This window comes from Polypterus senegalus, chromosome 4, assembly GCF_016835505.1.
Source record: "Polypterus senegalus isolate Bchr_013 chromosome 4, ASM1683550v1, whole genome shotgun sequence".
Classification (NCBI taxonomy): Eukaryota; Metazoa; Chordata; class Cladistia; order Polypteriformes; family Polypteridae; genus Polypterus; species Polypterus senegalus.
The window spans coordinates 53,358,622-53,380,214 of NC_053157.1; the positions used below are offsets into that span (position 1 = coordinate 53,358,622).

Genomic DNA, 21,593 nt, shown 5'->3' on the forward strand with positions numbered 1-21,593 from the left:
TTTTCGACATGTGTTGATGTGGTGCTGTATCATCGCCACTGTAAGCCCTTTAAATATGCAGTTTTTACTCACACTTTTCTCACATATTGTTGTGCCATCTGAAGTTATTTGTATATTTGTGGTCACACAAGCCTGCAGTATCAATCTTACTATCATGTGACATCCCCAGTAGCAGCACACCTAAAATAAACTCTCACATTTCACGCATTAGTATTAGCAGGGTGAACGAGAGCTAGAGATAACGGTATTGGCGTTGGGCAAGCTGCCACCTAGAAAATGTTTCATACCTTGGCATGAATCTCAGGATGGCGCACCTCTAAATGCTTCTTCAGGTTTGTGGTATTCTTTTCTGTGATCTCCATTCCACAGGGCTTACACTGGGTTTTTATTTTTGTCAGCATTGTAATTAAAGTGGGGACCCAAATGATGAACAGTACTGTAGTGTATTTTCAATGAATGCATTGTTTGTAATCTTAATGCGACCTGCCCTAAGTAGACAAATAACCTAATTAAATAGGACATAAATTTCAGTTGTTTAAAGTAATAGCGTGTACACATTTATATTTCCATGATACAAAAAATTTGGATGGTTGTTAAAATACTTCCAGTTGAGTAATTTTTCTCAAATTTCATTTGTTTGCATTTTTTCATAAGTATCTATATGAAGTTTGAATCATCTATCTGTAATTATATCCATAGTTTACTTGAAAATTCACGAAAGTATTCAGTTAAAGTTCCACTTTCGGCTGCCTTTTTCTGGCCCAAAAGTTGATAGGATTCCTTATTTTTGATATAAAGCAGGTGTACAAAATCTCAGTGACCTAGGTTAAAGCGTTTCAGTTATCGTTTTTAAACACACTGACAATTTCAAAAATGGTACTTTCAGACTCCGGAAGATCTAAAACGTCACGATTCATCAAAATTTTGGTTGAATTTTTTCACGATTCCTACACTTTCTCTATACTGCGTGTACAAGAATGTAAAAAGAGAGTCACTCTTGGCTGACAGACCACACATGCACAATAAGAAAGAAATGACACGTTTGTGACATCTCAGTGTGGATAATAAACTATTAGAAAAACAATCTGAAAATGCTGATCTTGATAGCATTTTTTAAAATGAAAACAAGGCTTTGAAATTTATCTGTTAATATAGACTAAAACCTTTGATTCTCATGATACAAGAATCATCTGGAATAACAGGTTACTGAAAAAATTAGCAGGTAATTGAAAACGGTTTTCTGGACCATGTCTTGTAAACACCAAACGAATGTGATCTGAAGTGAAGTATGGAGCAGCAAATCAAAGACTCCTATCAAACGTATTCTCTAAATCACTTTCCTGGAAAATACATTTCCCGGTACAGAAGACAAGGTAGATACATACATAGATAGATAGAACATTATTTGGCCACAGGGGAAAAATGTACAGAATATACCAAGGTACAGCTATGTTGAAAGAAAAAAAAACACCAGTCTTCATAAGAATTAACTGAAACAGGCTAACCACACAGCTCAAAGTTCAATGTACTGAACATGTTTAGGAGAACAATGCATAAAAAAAATTCTTGTAACTTTCTAAAAGATATAATCTCATAATACTAAAATGTTCTTCTGTTCAGATGTAACCTTAATCACTGCAGAATACTTAAATGCTTTAAATAAGCAAGTCAATTTCAAAACCTTTGCTTCAATTGTGAAAATATCTAATATCTAAATAAAGTAGTACCCACTTCCCATGACCCAAGAAAAGTAACTTAGATTAAATGCATAACATATATATATATGTGTACATATATATATATATATATATATATATGTGTATATATATATGTGTACATATATGTATATATATGTGTATATATATGTGTATATATATATATATGTGTATATATATGTGTATATATATATATATATATATATATGTGTATATATATATATATGTGTATATATATATATATATGTGTATATATATATATATATATATATGACAGCAACACTCATAACAGTGACAAAACAATTACATTGACAATCATGTTACGTCATTTTTAAAATGTTTCCTTTTCTTTTTCATAACTTCTTTAACACACTACTTCTCCACTGCGAAGAGCGGTATTTTGCTAGTATATATATATATATATATATATATATATATGTGTATATATATATATATATATATATATATATATATATATATATATGTGTATATATACACTCACTCACCTAAAGGATTATTAGGAACACCTGTTCAATTTCTCATTAATGCAATTATCTAATCAACCAATCACATGGCAGTTGCTTCAATGCATTTAGGGTGTGGTCCTGGTCAAGACAATCTCCTGAACTCCAAACTGAATGTCAGAATGGGAAAGAAAGGTGATTTAAGCAATTTTGAGCGTGGCATGGTTGTTGGTGCCAGACGGGCCGGTCTGAGTATTTCACAATCTGTTCAGTTACTGGGATTTTCACGCACAACCATTTCTAGGGTTTACAAAGAATTGTGTGAAAAGGGAAAAACATCCAATATGTGGCAGTCCTGTGGGCGAAAATACCTTGTTGATGCTAGAGGTCAGAGGTCAGAGGAGAATGGGATGACTGATTCAAGCTGATAGAAGAGCAACTTTGACTGAAATAACCACTCGTTACAACCGAGGTATGCAGCAAAGCATTTGTGAAGCCACAACACGCACAACCTTGAGGCGGATGGGCTACAACAGCAGAAGACCCCACCGGGTACCACTCATCTCCACTACAAATAGGAAAAAGAGGCTACAATTTGCACGAGCTCACCAAAATTGGACAGTTGAAGACTGGAAAAATGTTGCCTGGTCTGATGAGTCTCGATTTCTGTTTAGACATTCAAATGGTAGAGTCAGAATTTGGCATAAACAGAATGAGAACATGGATCCATCATGCCTTGTTACCACTGTGCAGGCTGGTGGTGGTGGTGTAATGGTGTGTGGGATGTTTTCTTGGCACACTTTAGGCCCCTTAGTGCCAATTGGGCATCGTTTAAATGCCACGGACTACCTGAGCATTGTTACTGACCATGTCCATCCCTTCATGAGCACCATGTACCCATCCTCTGATGGCTACTTCCAGCAGGATAATGCACCATGTCACAAAGCTCGAATCATTTCAAATTGGTTTCTTGAACATGACAATGAGTTAAGCTGTACTAAAATGGCCCCCACAGTCATCAGATCTCAACCCAATAGAGCATCTTTGGGATGTGGTGGAACGGGAGCTTCGTGCCCTGGGTGTGCTTCCCACAAATCTCCATCAACTGCAAGATGCTATCCTATCAATATGGGCCAGCATTTCTAAAGAATGCTTTTAGCACCTTGTTGAATCAATGCCACATAGAATTAAGGCAGTTCTGAAGGTGAAAGGGGGGCAAACACCGTATTAGTATGGTGTTCCTAATAATCCTTTAGGTGAGTGTATATCTATCTATATAGATATATATATCAATATCTATCTATCTATATATATATCTATATATATATATCTATATATATATATATATATATATATATATATATACTAGCAAAATACCGAGCTTCATGGCGAGAAGTAGTGTGTTAAAGAAGTAATGAAAAGAAAAGGAAACATTTTAATAATAACGTAACATGATTGTCAATGTAATTGTTTTGTCATTGTTGTGAGTGATGAGTGTTGCTGTCATATATATATATATATATATATATATATATATACATACACAGTATATATATATACATACACAGTATATACATATATATACATATATATATATACAGTATATACATATATATATATACACACACACACACACACACACACATATATTATATATATATATATATATATATATATATATATATATATATATATACATACATATATACAGTCTTTGGGGTGCAAGCAACTGTTGCTGGGGGTGCCAGAATCCATGAAGGAAGAAAAATGAAAAACATTATTTGTACAAAATCTTAATTTATTTATCTATTCCTAAATAATTAAATGGGCAGGCTATTTCGTATCAGTGCAATATGCTGCTTGTTAAAATGGATGACTCCCGCTCTTATGTGCAAGTCTGCGTGGATATTATGAACTATCGTATTTGTTCAAGTTCTATTTAAATTTTAAATAGAAGGAATTTTTATTTAGTCGACATAATACTATTCCGGAATAAATCACCTCAAACCTTAAATAACTTATAATATTTTGCTCTCCATAAAAATATATCCTGTCTAAATTATACAAGTTAGAAATAAAGTAAACGTTAAAAGTACAAACATTCAAATTTCTTTACTCTTCTGTAATTTTATATAAAAAATAAACTTTAATTTTTTATCCCAAAAGATTTTGCTCTCCATAAAAATATATCTTGTCAAAATTATACAAATTGAAATATGAACATGCTGCATAACAAAACCTGGAAATATAAATAAAATAAAATTTGTTCTTTTCAGCAATAACAAATCAAATCATTCAGTTGTCTTTGCTCTTATGTCATTTTATCAGAGCTGGATGCCTGGCATCTTTTTTTGGCATGAAGTTCGTTTCTGTTTGCTGTGAGGTTCTGTGTTGTGGAGATTCTCAGGATGGACTGCAGGTGCTCATCAGTGAGGCGACTCCTGTGTGCTGTTTTGTTAGTCTTCATGACTGAGAAGAGCTTCTCACACAGATATGTGCTACCAAACATGCACAAGGTTCGAGCCGCATGTAGACGGAGCAGGAGCATTTTTGCGGGAATGGAGTGAATAAACTGTGCGGGCCCTGCAGTATCGTACTTTGCCTTCAGTGTGCCATTACACTGCAGCTCAATCACCTCCATCTGAATCTGCACAGGTGCAGTTTCCACATCGACGGCAAATGGGTTGCTAAACAACTCAAAATTCTTTTTTTGTTCTTCAAAGCCACCAAAGCGCCGTGCGAACTCAGTGCGCAGTGCGCTCAGTTTATCAGCAAAGTGCGTATTTGGGAACTCCGTAGTGCCGACTTGGTTCAAGATTACTTGGCAACAGGGAAAGTGGGGCAAGTTGCACTGGTGCATTTGTGTCTCCCATAAAAGCAGCCTCAATTGAAATCACTTTGTGATTTTGCACGGGTAAAAACGTCTGCTGAAGTGTCAGATTCTTCTTTAACTCTTCTGCTTTCTGTATCTTGTGCATTGCAATTAGGTCTTTCAGGTTATCTCGATGTTTTGTCTCGTAGTGCCGTCTTAGATTAAATTCTGTAATTACAGCCACGTTACCTCCACAAATGAGACACACGGGTTTACCGGCAATGTCAGTAAACATAGAGCCTTTAAAAAACGATGGGAGGCTGAGTATATGTTCAGAATCACCTTTTCTCTTCGGCATCGTGTGGGCTAGCTTCGCAATAACTTGCAGCATCATAAGCTAGACTTGATTAATGCGGTAAGTGTTCAGCAAGGCAGCTGAAGCGCTTCATTATGGGATCTGTAGTTTATTGTGTTACCAGCGCTTCGTCTCCCCGGATCATTAATAACAATAATACAGTATATAAAATGATCTCGCGGGCCGGATTTAATTACACTCCGGGCCGGATGTGGCCCGTGGGCCTTGAGTTTGACACATATGGACTAAATAGAACTTGAAAAGATATATTTTTTCGAATGTGATCGCGCAATTCAGATCGAGTTGACGCGCACTACAGTACATCGAGCCCGCGTGCTATTGTGGTTTTGCCTGCGTGCCTCAATAAGTTACCCTCCCCTCGCTCTTACTTTACCGTTCATCTAATGAATACACTGGAGTATGGCTTTACCAAGCATTGATCGCAAATAAAGTATCCATTATTCATAAAGCTTCAATTGGTGATCTGTCTTTCTGCGTTAACCGCATATCTATACTAATAAAAGGCAAAGCCCTCACTCACTCACACACTCACTCATCACTAATTCTCCAACTTCCCGTGTGGGTGGAAGGCTGAAATTTGGCAGGTTCATTCCTTACAGCTTCCTTACAAAAGTTGGGCAGGTTTTATATCGAAATTCTACGCGTAATGGTCATAACTGGAAGCTGTTTTTCTCCATTTACTGTAATGGAGATGAGCTTGAACGCCGTGGGGTGGAGTTTCGTGTGACATCATCACGCCTCTCACGTAATCACGCAGTACATAGAAAACCAGGAAGACCTCCAAAAAGCGCTGAAGAAAACATGCATTATATAATTGAGAAGGCAGCAAAACAATAAGAAGCGAGCGAGTGACATATACAACCATATTCATGAGTTCTGCTACTTCGGAAACAAAGCACGATGTAAACCTACACTTTAAATTAAGTTCATAGACAGGCTGCGCTGGCGTTTGTAATTTAGTGCCTGCCCATATAAGGCCGTCCGTCAGCGGCAATCCAATAGCAAACTGCCACGGGTAAATATTCACGGGTGAAGGACTGTGCTTATGGAGAGGAAGATGAGATGGTCAGGGTGGTGTTTGACACAAACTCAGCGAAACTGCGAGAGAAAGTTTTAAGTGCCAGGACTAAGGTAACATTAAATACAGCCATGGACATAGCACGAGATGGCACCAGCACAGCTGGGAACCTTCGATGCGTGTACACCGAGTGGCTCACGTGAACTGGCGCAGTGCACAGATAAAAGCAACAGTTCCAAAGAGCTGAACAAAACCGAATTACACAATTGAAAAGGCAGCAGAAAATATGAAGCGTCTCATACATACAAGCATATTCATAAATCCAAAACAAAGCACACGTTGGAAAAAGTCAATGTCCCGCTAAAGGAAGACAGTGTAAAAAACCCGTGCATGCAGTGTGTCAGGTCTCAGATAAAGAAGAAGACGAGCTGTTTATTGATGCAGTAAGAAACGAATCGATGAATGAAACCTGTCATCTTTACAACGATTGACAAACACGGAATGTAACTTGAACACAACACATCCTACAAATACAAACCTGATTGAAAGAAATAATGATAATCAAATCCTTGATGACAGCAACACTCAGTAACACTCACAAAACAAATACTGTATATTGACAGTCATGTTACGTTATTTTTAAAATGTTCCCTTTTCTTTTCTAGCTTTTTTAACACACTACTTCTCGCTGCGATACGCGGGTATATATATGTATATATATATCCCGATCTACATACTCGAATAATGGATACTTTATTCGCCATCAATGATTGTTTTGGTAAAGCCATACTCAGTGTATTCATTAGATGAGCGGTAAAAAGTAAGAGCGAGGGAGGATGACTTATTGAGGCATGCAGGCTGTAGTGCGCGTCAACTCTATCTGAATTGCGCGATCACATTTGAAAAAATATATCTTTTCAAGTTCTATTTAGTCCATATGTGTCAAACTCAAGGGCAGGGCCACATCCGCCCGGCGTAATTATATCCGCCCGCGAGATCATTTTATATACTGTATTATTGTTATTAATGGCCCGGGTATATGAAGCGCTGGTAACACAATAAACTACAGATCCCATAATGCAGCGCTTCAGCTGCCTTGCCGAACACTTACCGCGTTAATCAAGTCTAGCTTATGATGCTGCAAGTTATTGCGAAGCTAGCTCACACGATGCTGAAGAGAAAAGTTGATTCTGAAAATAGAGCCTTTAAAACCGATGGGAGGCTGAGTATATGTTTACTGAACCCGTGTGTCTCATTTGTGGAGCTAATGTGGCTGTAATTACAGAATTTAATCTAAGACGGCACTATAAAACAAAACATCAGGGTAACCTGAATGCAATGCAGAAGATACAGAAAGCAGCATAATTAAATAAGAATCTGACACTTCAGCGGACGTTTTACCCGTGCACAATCACAAAGTGATTTCAAGTGAAGCTGCTTTTATGGGAGACACAAATGCACCAGTGCAACTTTTCCTGTTGCCAAGTAATGTTAAACCAAGTCGTCACTACGGTGTTCCCAAATACGCACTTTGCTGATAAACTGAGCTGAGTTTGCACGGCGCTTTGGTGACTTTGAAGAACAAAAAAAGTCCGTCTACATGCGGCTCGAACCTTGTGCATGTTTGGTAGCACATATCTGTGTGAGAAGCTCTTCTCAGTGATAAAGACTAACAAAACAGCACACAGGAGTCGCCTCACTGATGAGCACCTGCAATCCATCCTGAGAATCTCCACAACACAGAACCTCACACCAAACAGAAACGAACTTGTTGCCAAAAAGATGCCAGGCGTCCAGCTCTAAAATGACATATGAGCAAAGACAACTGAATGATTTGATTTGTTATTGCTGAAAGGAACACATTTTATTTATATTTCCAGGTTTTTGTTATGCAGCATGTTCATATTTGAATTTGTATAATTTTGACAGGATATATTTTTATGGAGAGCAAAATCTTTTGGGATATTTAAAATCTAAGTTTATTTTTATATAAAATTTACATAAGAGTAAAGAAATTTGAATGTTTGTTCTTTTAAGTTATTTAAGGTTTGAGTTGATTTATTCACAAATAATATTCCTGTCTGTTTTTACCATTCGTACCAAAGATATTTCTGTCGACTAAATAAAAATTCCTTCTATTTAAAATTTAAATAGAACTTGAACAAATACGATAGTTCATAATATCCACGCAGACTTGCACGTAAGAGCGGGAGTTATCCGTTTTAACAAGCAGCGTATTGCACTGATACGAAATAGCTGTGTGTGTATATATGTATGTATATGTATATATATGTTTATATATGTGTGTGTGTATGTATGTGTGTATGTATATGTATGTGTATATATGTAGATATATATATGTATTTATATATGTCTCTGTGTATATATGTGTATATGTATAGATATGTTATTATATATGTTTATGTGTGTGTGTATGTGTGTATGTAAATATATATATATATATATATATATATGACAGCAACACTCATCACTCACAACAGTGACAAAACAATTACATTGACAATCATGTTACGTTATTTCCAAAATGTTTCCTTTTCCTTTCATTGCTTCTTTAACACACTACTTCTCCGCTGCGAAGCACGGGTATTTTGCTAGTTTTTTCATAAGTCTCAAACCAAGGGGATGCGAAGGTAAAATGAATAAAAATACGTGCGTACATACTCAGTGCATCCCCTCTCAGGAATCGAACCTCAGACATTGGCGCTAGAGGCGAAGCCTCTACTATTGCGCCATGGCGTGTAGTTTATCAATTTGAGCGTAGCAGTGTAATTCAATTTTTGTTCAGCACTCTTTGGAACTGTTGCTTTTTGTCTGCGCAATGCGTCAGTTCACGTGAGCCGCTGAATATGGTTTTATATGTCACTTTCGCTTTCTAATTGTTTACGCTGCCTTTTAATTATATAATGCATGATTTCTTAAGCGCTTTTTGGAGCTCTTCCTGGTTTTCTACGTACTGCATAATTACGTGGGAGGCGTGATGATGTCAGACGAAACTCCGCCCTCCACGGCTTTCGTTTACAGTAAATGGAGAAAAATAGCTTCTAGTTATGACCATTATGCGTAGAATTTCAAAATGAAACCTGCCCAACTTTTGTAAGGAAGCTGTAAGGAATGAGCCTGCCAAATTTCAGCCTTCTACCTACACGGGAAGTTTGAGAATTAGTGATGAGTCATTGAGGGCTTTGCCTTTTATTAGTATATCTATACTAATAAAAGGCAAAGCCCTCACTCACTCACTCACTCACTCACTGACTCATCACTAATTCTCCAACTTCCCGTGTGGGTGGAAGGCTGAAATTTGGCAGGTTCATTCCTTACAGCTTCCTTACAAAAGTTGGGCAGGTTTTATATCGAAATTCTACGCGTAATGGTCATAACTGGAAGCAGTTTTTCTCCATTTACTGTAATGGAGATGAGCTTCAACGCCGTGGGGGAGTTTCGTGTGACATCATCACGCCTCCGACGTAATCACGCAGTACATAGAAAACCAGGAAGACCTCAAAAAGCCTGAAGAAAACATGCATTATATAATTGAGAAGGCAGCTAAACAATAAGAAGCGGCGAAAGTGACATATACAACCATATTCATGAGTTCTGCTACTTGAAACAAAGCACGATGTAAACCTACACTTTAAATTAAGTTCATAGACAGGCTGCGCTGGCGTTTGTAATTTAGTGCCTGCCCATATAAGGCCGTCCGTCAGCGCAATCCAATAGCAAACTGCCACGGGTAAATATTCACGGGTGAAGGACTGTGCTTATGGAGAGGAAGATGAGATGGTCAGGGTGGTGTTTGACACAAACTCAGCGAAACTGTGAGAGAAAGTTTTAAGTGCCAGGACTAAGGTAACATTAAATACAGCCATGGACATAGCACGAGATGGCACCAGCACAGCTGGGAACCTTCGATGCATGTACACCGAGCGGCTCACGTGAACTGACGCAGTGCACAGATAAGAAGCAACAGTTCCAAAGAGCTGAACAAAACCAATTACACAATTGAAAAGGCAGCAAAAAATATGAAGCGTCTCATACATACAAGCATATTCATAAATCCAGCTACTGCGGAAACAAAGCACACGTTGGAAAAAGTCAATGTCCCGCTAAAGGAAGACAGTGTAAAAAAAACCCGTGCATGCAGTGTGTCAGGTCTCAGATAAAGAAGAAGACGAGCTGTTTATTGATGCAGTAAGAAACGAATCGATGAATGAAACCTGTCATCTTTACAACGATTGACAAACACGGAATGTAACTTGAACACAACACATCCTACAAATACGAACCTGATTGAAAGAAATAATGATAATCAAATCCTTGATGACAGCAACACTCAGTAACACTCACAAAACAAATACTGTATATTGACAGTCATGTTACGTTATTTTTAAAATGTTCCCTTTTCTTTTCTAGCTTTTTAACACACTACTTCTCGCTGCGATACGCTGGTATATATATATGTATATATATATAACCCGATCTACATACTCGAATAATGGATACTTTATTCGCCATCAATGATTGTTTTGGTAAAGCCATACTCAGTGTATTCATTAGATGAACGGTAAAAAAGTAAGAGCGAGGGGAGGATGACTTATTGAGGCATGCAGGCTGTAGTGGTCAACTCTATCTGAATTGCGCGATCACATTTGAAAAAATATATCTTTTCAAGTTCTATTTAGTCCATATGTGTCAAACTCAAGGGCGCGGGCCACATCCGCCCGCGTAATTATATCCGCCCGTGAGATCATTTTATATACTGTATTATTGTTATTAAAGCCCGTGTATATGAAGCGCTGGTAACACAATAAACTACAGATCCCATAATGCAGCGCTTCAGCTGCCTTGCCGAACAGTTACGCGTTAATCAAGTCTACCTTATGATGCTGCAAGTTATTGCGAAGCTAGCTCACACGATGCTGAAGAGAAAAGTTGATTCTGAAAATAGAGCCTTTAAAACCGATGGGAGGCTGAGTATATGTTTACTGAACCCGTGTGTCTCATTTGTGGAGCTAATGTGGCTGTAATTACAGAATTTAATCTAAGACGGCACTATAAAACAAAACATCAGGGTAACCTGAAAGACCTGAATGCAATGCAGAAGATACAGAAAGCAGAAGAATTAAATAAGAATCTGACACTTCAGCGGACGCTTTACCCGTGCACAATCACAAAGTGATTTCAATTGACGCTGCTTTTATGGGAGACACAACCACTTGCCCCACTTTCCCTGTTGCCAAGTAATGTTAAACCAAGTCGTCACTACGGTGTTCCCAAATCGCACTTTGCTGATAAACTGGCGCACACTGAGTTTGCACGGCGCTTTGGTGACTTTGAAGAACAAAAAAAGTCCGTCTACATGCGGCTCGAACCTTGTGCATGTTTGGTAGCACATATCTGTGTGAGAAGCTCTTCTCAGTGATAAAGACTAACAAAACAGCACACAGGAGTCGCCTCACTGATGAGCACCTGCAATCCATCCTGAGAATCTCCACAACACAGAACCTCACACCAAACAGAAACGAACCTGTTGCCAAAAAAAGATGCCAGGCGTCCAGCTCTAAAATGACATATGAGCAAAGACAACTGAATGATTTGATTTGTTATTGCTGAAAGGAACACATTTTATTTATATTTCCAGGTTTTGTTATGCAGCATGTTCATATTTGAATTTGTATAATTTTGACAGGATATATTTTTATGGAGAGCAAAATCTTTTGGGATATTTAAAATCTAAGTTTATTTTTTTATATAAAATTACATAAGAGTAAAGAAATTTGAATGTTTGTTCTTTTAATGTTTACTTTATTTCTAACTTGTATAATTTAGACAGGATATATTTTTATGGAGAGCAAAATATTATAAGTTGTTTAAGGTTTGAGTTGATTTATTCAGGAATAATATTCCTGTCTGTTTTTACCATTCCTACCAAAGATATTTCTGTCGACTAAATAAAAATTCCTTCTATTTAAAATTTAAATAGAACTTGAACAAATACGATAGTTCATAATATCCACGCAGACTTGCACGTAAGAGCGGGTTTCATCCGTTTTAACAAGCAGCGTATTGCACTGATACGAAATAGCTGTGTGTGTATATATGTAGATATGTATGTATATGTATATATATGTGTGTGTATATAGGTGTGTGTACGTATGTGTGTATGTATATGTATGTGTGTATGTATATGTATGTGTATATGTATAGATATGTATATATATATGTTTGTGTGTGTGTAAATATATATATATATGACAACAACACTCATCACTCACAACAGTGACAAAACAATAACATTGACAATCATGTTACGTTATTTTCAAAATGTTTCCTTTTCTTTTTCATTGCTTCTTTAACACACTACTTCTCTCTGAGAGCCTGGGTATTTTGCTAATATATATATATGTATCAAAATACCCGCGCTTGGCAGCTGAGAAGTAAAAATAAAAGGAAACATTTTAATAATAACATAACATGATTGACAATGTAATTGTTTTGTCATTGTCATGAGTGTTGCTGGCATATACAGTGGTGTGAAAAACTATTTGCCCCCTTCCTGATTTCTTATTCTTTTGCATGTTTGTCACACAAAATGTTTCTCATCATCAAACACATTTAACCATTAGTCAAATATAACACAAGTAAACACAAAATGCAGTTTTTAAATGATGGTTTTTATTATTTAGGGAGAAAAAATCCAAACCTACATGGCCCTGTGTGAAAAAGTAATTGCCCCCTGAACCTAATAACTGGTTGGGCCACCCATAGCAGCAATAACTGCAATCAAGCGTTTGCGATAACTTGCAATGAGTCTTTTACAGCGCTCTGAAGTAATTTTGGCCCACTCATCTTTGCAGAATTGTTGTAATATATCCAAATTCGAGCTATTGAGCTGTCGCCTGCTCGCCTGAATAAGTCACCCTCACTTCCCTCTTATTTTTTTACCGTTCATTTAATCATGGCTAGTGGCGGAAAAATTATAAAATGGAAGGAGGATTACACCGAGTATGGCTTTACCAAAACAATTATTGATGGCGAATCGATTATTCATAAAGCTTCAATTGGTGATCTGTTTTTCTGTGTTAACCTCATATTTTTTCACACTTCTTCTCAAACCAAGGGGGTGCGAGGGTAAAATGAATCAGGAAGCGCTGATCAATGCAATCGGTGTACCAGGAAATCATGCATCGACAGAAGTTCCCCTTTGTTTGTAATGCAAAGTGTGATTAAATGCGTGATTTTTTAACCCGTTATGAGGCACATGCATCGAAGCTTCTCAGCTGTGCTTGTGCTAAGAAAATGAAACATTTTAAAAATAACCTAACACGATTGTCAATGTAACCTTTTGTAAGTAGTGCCTGGAGGATTCAGTGTGGAGAAACTGTAGAGACAGCGTGTGTATTAATTTGTGGATTTTTCTGTGAGTATTTGGTGGCAGCGTCACAAACTCGCTTCCGTAACACTGCGTTAGTAGTGATGGGTCATTCTTGAATTATTCGTTCATTTTGAACAAATCTTTAATGTGACTCGGGAACGAGTCGTCTCGTGGGAGTGATTCGTTCAGTCGCATATGCGCATTTGCGCCACTTCCTATAGTTTCTGTATTGGAATTGATTCACCTGTTTCGAGTCTTCAGGTTCTTCGAGTCGTTCGTTCATCACGTGACAGCCCCATAAGCTTAACCAACTCAGTCTGAGCCGGAAACAGAATTGATTAGTTCATCTCTCGAGTCTTTGGGTTTGAGTCGTTCGTGCATCATGTGACAGCCCCATAAGCTTAACCTATGCAGTCTGAGCCGGAAAGAGAATTGAACGAAATGACTCGAAAAATGATTCTTTCATTTTGCTGAACGAGACTCAAAGGTCCGAGTCGGTAAAATGATCCGAACTTCCCATCACGGTGCGTTAGCTGCGGAGCTCAGCTCAGAGCGAAATGAGGTGAATGGGAGGGGAGATGATGACGCGACTCCCCACCCGCCTTAACTGTCAATCCCCCCACAAACACAATGTCTCGGAATTTGCATAAGCACAGCCCCTCACCTGCAATTTTAACTTAGTTACAAAGTGATCAAAACTCTCGTTTATATCCTGCGTCCTCTTTTTAAACTTGTATCCCGCATTACCCGTGGGCATGACAAACGCCAACGGCAGCCTGTCAATGAACTTAATTTAAACTTTAGGTTTACACCGTGCTTTGTTTCCGAAGTAGCAGCACTCATGAATATGGTTGTATGTCACTCGCTTGCTTCTTATTGTTTTGCTGCCTTCTCAATTATATAATGTATGTTTTCTTCAGCGCTTTTTGGAGCTCTTCCTGGTTTTCTACGCACTGCGCTGACAGTCAGTTCACGCGATTACGGGAGGCGTGATGATGTCACACGAAACTCCGCCCCCACGGCTTTCGAGCTCAACTCCATTACAGTAAATGGAGAAAAATAGCTTCCAGTTATGACCATTATGCGTAGAATTTCGAAATTAAACCTGCCCAACTTTTGTAAGGAAGCTGTAATGAATGAGCCTGCCAAATTTCAGCCTTTTACCTACACGGGAAGTTGGAGAATTAGTGATGAGTCAGTGAGTGAGTGAGTCAGTCAGGCCTTTTATTAGTATAGATGTCATAATTCCAGATCAAACGTGAGCACAAGGAGAAGATGGGAACAGGTTAAAGTGAAGTACAAGAATATACTTTAAACTGGTAAATATTGCTATGTAACTATTTAAAGAATTGTTGACATAAAGAATCATATATAATATAAAAAAAACATTAATTTTAAAGCTAATAAGGCGGCAGACAAGCAAAAAACAGGTCCACGCAGTCCAAACCTAACCTCTGCAGAAGAGTTGGCTGTCCAGCAAAATGCCCATCGCCCTGTTTCGGAGGGCATTGCAAGGGGGAAACTCCTCCTCAGAACCAGTGGCAGGATGGTTACTTCATTTCTGGTAAAGGTTGGTCATTGCATATATTTGTCCTCAATGTGTGCCATAGGTATGCTCCATATAGCCCTCTTTTTTGTTGGGCCAGTTGCAGGGAATGTCATATCCCTAGAGCCTGTGCCTGACCAACAAGATATTGACGAAAGTCAACTATTTGATGAAGACACTGTGTCCGATTATTCATCAGGAGGAGAAGTTAATTTTCCAAATAATGTTTGATCAAACTCCACTCTGATCAGTCCCATGTGCCCCAATCACATTTGGAAATCCGGAGTAATGAGAATGTTAGGCTGATTGTGAGATTCTTAATGGAACTGTGGGTGTTTTTGCCTGTGTATTACCTACCTGCAATAGCATGAAACGGCTCTTTTATTGTCTGCACATGCAGGTGACCAGGAAAGACTATGAAAACCTGAAGGAAATATATTAGAGCCAAACAGACTTTATGAATTGCCTGGCACACTGCACTTTTAGATAGATTTTCCGCATCGCCGACAGTATATCAAAAAGTGCCGCTTGCAAAAAACCTCAAAGCAATGCATACTGTCTGTGTAGTTGTGAGAGCCCGACTTCGCCGAGTTTGACTTCAAATATAAGGTGCTAATATCTTTAGGGTACAATATTCCCACCCGGCTAAAGCAGTATCTTTCGAAAATAATTTCATCCGAGAGCAATAAAGGGTCTTGGCGATCTTGCAAAACCCTCTCTAAATGAAATTCTCTTCTTATAATTTGCATACCGATAGCAATTGGTCGCTCATTCATGACCGCCAAAGCCATGACTGAATGAAATCCATGAACGGACACTGATTAAGTGTACACTTAATCCTTGTTTACATAAAACAAACCTGCTCAAATACCCCCCATGTCTTTCCACTGGTTTACTCTCTGAAACTCTTTGGATAATAGGCAGAATGTTTCTTGACATTAATAAATGGCCTATGAAGTGCCTACCAAATAATTTCTTACATGTAAACAAACAACTTGTCCCTGTGCAATTCTCAGTTTAATCTCCTGCGACAGTGAGCAGCTAAATTCACAGTAAACCAAAGAGATATTCTACAGAGTAGGTTTATGAAATCCAAACTTAGCCAAGTCTGACTTGAATGTGCCTTGTTTTACAAAGAAGGATGAAACGGTACCAAACACAAAGTGTTTCACATTCACTAAAGATGGGTTTAGGCAATCAAATTATCCCTAGCTTATGAAAATAAGGCAGACCCAATAAATGCTAGTTGGGAACAGAGGAGTAGTGCAATACTGACGAGTATTCTGACCCTTTGCTGTGGTACTCCAAAAAAAAATTGTGGTCGGGTGAGTGTTGTTTAATTATTGTTGACATGTGTCAATTTTGACTGCAGCCCACCTGTGACAAACCAAATTAATTGGAAAAAGTTTAGAAGGACACACACCAGTTTACATAAGGTCCCATAATTCAAACTTCATGTCAGCACAAAAGAACTAGCCACGAAGTTCAAGGAACTATTTGCAGATATCCAAGGTAAATTTGTGATAAGGCGTAGATCAGGGAAAAGGTTTAAAAACCAACTCTAAAGCTTTGAGTGTTTCCAGTAGCACAATGGCTTCAATAATTGTGAAATGGAAGTTTGGAACCATCAGGACTCTTACTTGAGCTGGCCACTTGACAAAACTGAGTAACCAGGCAAGATTGGCCTTGGTCAGGAAGATGACGAAGAACCCAATGGTCACTCTCAAAGAGCTTCAGCAGTCTTAAGATGGGAGAACCTGTTGGACGAAGGGATCATCTCAGTAGCACTCTATCAAATCAGGAGTTTATGAAAGAGAGGTTAAATGAAAGTCCCAGAAGTAAAAGTCAAAAGACAGCCAGCTTGAAGTTTACCAAATAACATTTAAAGAACTCCAAGCACAAGGAAAAATATTCTCTGGAGTAGTAAGACAAGAATTCATCTCTTTGAGGAGAAATCCAAGCACTATATCTGGCAAAGACAATTACATCATGTGATCATCAGCTGCCTAATATCAACCCTATAGTGGAACATAATGGAGGCAACATTATTCAATGGAGCTGCTTCTCAGCAGCAGGGATAGGTAGACGAAGGATGAATACAGCTAAATAAAGAGGTCCTTCAGAGACACACACACACCCATACAAACCTGCTCCAGAGTACATGCAACCAGAGACTGTGGCAACTATTCATCTTTCCACACAACAGAACCCAAATTATGCAGACAATGCTCGAGTGGATTCAGAGACCTGAAGATGGCAGTTTACAGACACTTCTCATCCAGTCTAACAGAATTTGAGAGATACTACCACAAAGAATGGGATTAACCACCTAAATGTGACTGACCATGCAAGGCTTGTGAAAATTTGCCAAAGAAAACCTGAATCTGTAATTGGTGCTTCGATAAAACACTGAATTAAGGGTCTGAATAGTTTATACAAGAGATGTCAGCTTGATTTTTAAGAGTTTTTTTGTTTTTTGTTGTTTAGTTTTGTTTTTTTTTTTTTAAAAAAAGCATGTTTTCACTGTGTCCCTTATGGGTTATTGAGTGTAGATTGATGAGCAAAATGGCAAATTTCTCAATTTTAAAATAAATCTACAACACAAACTATACAGAAAGTGAAAGGTGTCTAAATACCTTCTAAACCCACTGTAAGTAGTGCAAATTAACATCAACACATCAGAATGGCTTTTTACTTGTGGCTATGCATGACATCAGTTTTGAGCAGCAAAAATTTCAGTGGAACAGATCAGCAGATTAATCAACATACAACCACAGAGTTGGATTCATTTTGATGTTGCTCAAGTATTTGATTGGCAAAGGGGTAGAATTATCTTTTCTTCAATTTCAAAATAGCAAAGGTTGATTCTATTTAATGTATTGTATATAAAACATTGATGTGGTAGTACAGCAAACTTGTCATTTATGTGAACGTAAACACATTAAATGCCACAGTGTTATAAATATTAACACATTCACTATAATTAAAGTAATCACAAATACTACAAGACAGTAACAATTTTGAATCTAGAGGTAGTTAAAGAAATATGGGATAATCATCCAGTAATCCATTTGCTAAACCATTTTAAATATATAAGCTCCAGAACACAACTGCACATACTTGGCAAATTTATAAAACTATAATCCATTATATTAATGAAAGATTGATATAAAGGCAGAGAAAAGCAACTTTAGTATATTTGTATCACTTTACTGCTTAACTTTAGTGTTATTTATATCAATATGTCCAAGTCAGAGAAATAAAAATAAGTATCAGTATATTCATTCCATTGGTAATCCTAATTGGGCGCCAGAGAAAAATAAATACAAACATGATCAGATATGTAACCTTTCTGCTGAAGACATAAAATAAACCATGCAGAAGATTACAACACAATAAAATGCATGTTTCAGTTATTTATGACAGACTCAAAATCAAGCATCCTTATATTTATAGTTAATTCATAAAATGTGGCACCTTTTAGCTGATGTTTTCATTATCTTGACATTTCCATATAGTAAAAATAAAGGAAAATGCATCACTTTTACTGTACATCATTCACATGATTATTTTATTTTGTGACATACCTGAATTATACAATATTTTTAATACAAATTGTGTTATATAACTAGATTACTGTGTCAGTTAACAATATAATTCCACTTTATTGTAATTCTACATAAATTCATTGAAAAAGTAGCCACATGCTGAGAATAGTGCACAAACGTTTTGGATACACAAACTCAGACAGAAAACACAATATATGTCACAGCTACTGGATCAGAAGGAGAGGACTGATGAACCATACAGTGCTAGAAGCAGCAAAAAAAAAAAAAAAAAAAAAAAAAAAAAAAGATTTTTGGTAGCTAATTTTTAATTTGATACCATGATCTACCTGGAAAATACTTTTCCTTAATATTACAGATAAGAGATCTGAACATAGGACACCAGCTATCATATGCATAACCTTATCTTTATGTCCCCTGAATAAGCATTAGTACCACCAGTATCTCTTGTAAAACATTTTGTCACTTGTCCTTTGGTTTTCATGCTTTTTCCATTCTGAAAACTACTTTTCCATTTCAAAACTACTGTGCCATTGATTCTGGTTAATGAGTTAAATGCCCTGAATGATTTGTCTATTTGAAAATGAAAGGAAACTTTCGGCTGCAATGTCCTTCATTTCTTAACATTGACAAGCTATTAGCATTTTATTTTGCAATCTAAATCCTCTTGGAACAGAATGGTAAATATCACCCACTCAGCAGTTCTAAACAAGAGCTGAAGCTACCAGGTGCTTTAAGTGTCCTCAAACTTTATAATACCCAAACTGGTTACATCAGAAAATGATTCTACTCTCAGGACTAATAGAAGATGCTGCAATTTTGAATAAGACAACAGGTATTTTCTTCCATTACATTATAAAATATATGGTTGACAATGTAATGAATTACATGATAATTTTTGTCTCAGGATGTTTTCTAAGGTACAAAAATAAGAATCATTTGGATGCTGATACAAGAACCCTTGTTTTCATCTGCTCTTTGGAGGGAAAATGACACAGACATGAAATTCTGCACTAAGCAGCTTCATTGTCTCCAAAACAATGTCAGTATTTACATGTACATATATTATTTGTAGTTTACATAAGGTTTAAAGGCACATCAGCTCAAATAATGAGGTACAGATGGTTGCTTTCATGTATGCAATTCAAGGGCACTGCAGGTACAAAACACAGGAAAACCTCAGACTACTGCTTTTCAGAGCATTCATACTTGCTCAATACATGGGGGTATTCTTATAGACAAACTTGAGGTACTTCTGTCAAAGAGGCAGCATCACCGCATCTACAGAAAAGAAAGTGAAAAAGTACTTTAGTATATGCTTACTGAAATAAACAGCATAACATTTTCAACCTCCAGTTTTAAAATCTGAATGTACTAAGTAATGTATAGGATATAACATGTATTATTGTAATGCGCACAGGTAATTACAAAAAACGTGAAATTTTTTTTTAATAAAATGCAGAGAATTAGAATTTAATGTAATATAACATGTCTCTATGTGAACATCATTTGTAAGTGTACAGCCAGTAATGCTGATAGACCTTTAATCCACCATCTTGCATGTGGAGGCTAGGCTCCAACACTGCAGCAGCAGGACTATTTTATTTGCAGGCTACTTTCAATCATCCCTGGAATTTGTAACAGCTGATCTTTTCGGCTGAATACACATCTTAGTGATTAGTACTGGACATGCAACATAGATATCAGTGCACAATGGATTCTTATTATAGAATCAGTGAATCACATGGAAAAAGATTAAGATCATATTCAAAGGCAAAATATGTTGGCAGTGAGGGATACTGCCCCTCTGAACAGACTCAAAAAAATTGATACCACACCTGGACCATAATGACAGCAGACCCATAAATAGACAAATAATACTGACCATATAATAAAGTTTTTGCTCTGTTTCAAGCATATTTCTCTCATGAATAGGTTTAAAAAGTAAATGGGAAAGTAAATGTTTTGTTAAAGAAACAATAATTATTCTAAACAGGAAATATATTCTGGAGGTCAATCACTGCCAGTGTAAGTATAGTGTAAGCTTTAACAGAAATAAGGGAAAAAGATTCTTTGGGTGCAGATGGTTTATTTTAAAGAGGACAGTATGAATGGCCTCCCAACTTATTTGCTTGATTAATGGTGCCGCATAAGGCATAAAACAGTCAAAAAACAATCAATGAATTTAAATTTACCTGGTCTTAAATAGCACTGCTGGTTCACAATTAATGCTATTGATGCACTGTGCAACTGTAAGGAACTTTTATCTCAAGAAATCTTAAATATATATTGTACAGTGGTATGAAAAACTATTTGCCCCCTTCCTGATTTCTTATTCTTTTGCATGTTTATCACACAAAATGTTTCTGATCATCAAACACATTTAACCATTAGTCAAATATAACACAAGTATACACAAAATGCAGTTTTTAAATGATGGTTTTTATTATTTAGGGAGAAAAAAAATCCAAAGCTACATGGCCCTGTGTGAAAAAAGTAATTGCCCCCTTGTTAAAAAATAACCTAACTGTGGTGTATCACACCTGAGTTCAATTTCCGTAGCCACCCCCAGGCCTGATTACTGCCACACCTGTTTCAATCAAGAAATCACTTAAATAGGAGCTGCCTGACACAGAGAAGTAGACCAAAAGCACCTCAAAAGCTAGACATCATGCCAAGATCCAAAGAAATTCAGGAACAAAT

General features: G+C 37.1%; 1 protein-coding gene across 4 annotated transcripts in view; it reads right to left on the reverse strand.

The window, feature by feature from the left end:
• Window positions 1-18,866: 18,866 nt before the first annotated feature.
• The window catches only part of LOC120527343 (disabled homolog 2-like), a 118,167-nt gene continuing 115,440 nt past the window's right edge, over window positions 18,867-21,593 (reverse strand). For all 4 annotated transcript variants that reach the window (XM_039750634.1, XM_039750635.1, XM_039750637.1 and 1 more), the window contains one exon: window positions 18,867-20,171. The gene's annotated coding sequence lies outside the window, so the exon portion shown is untranslated. The remainder of the gene's footprint in view (window positions 20,172-21,593) is intronic.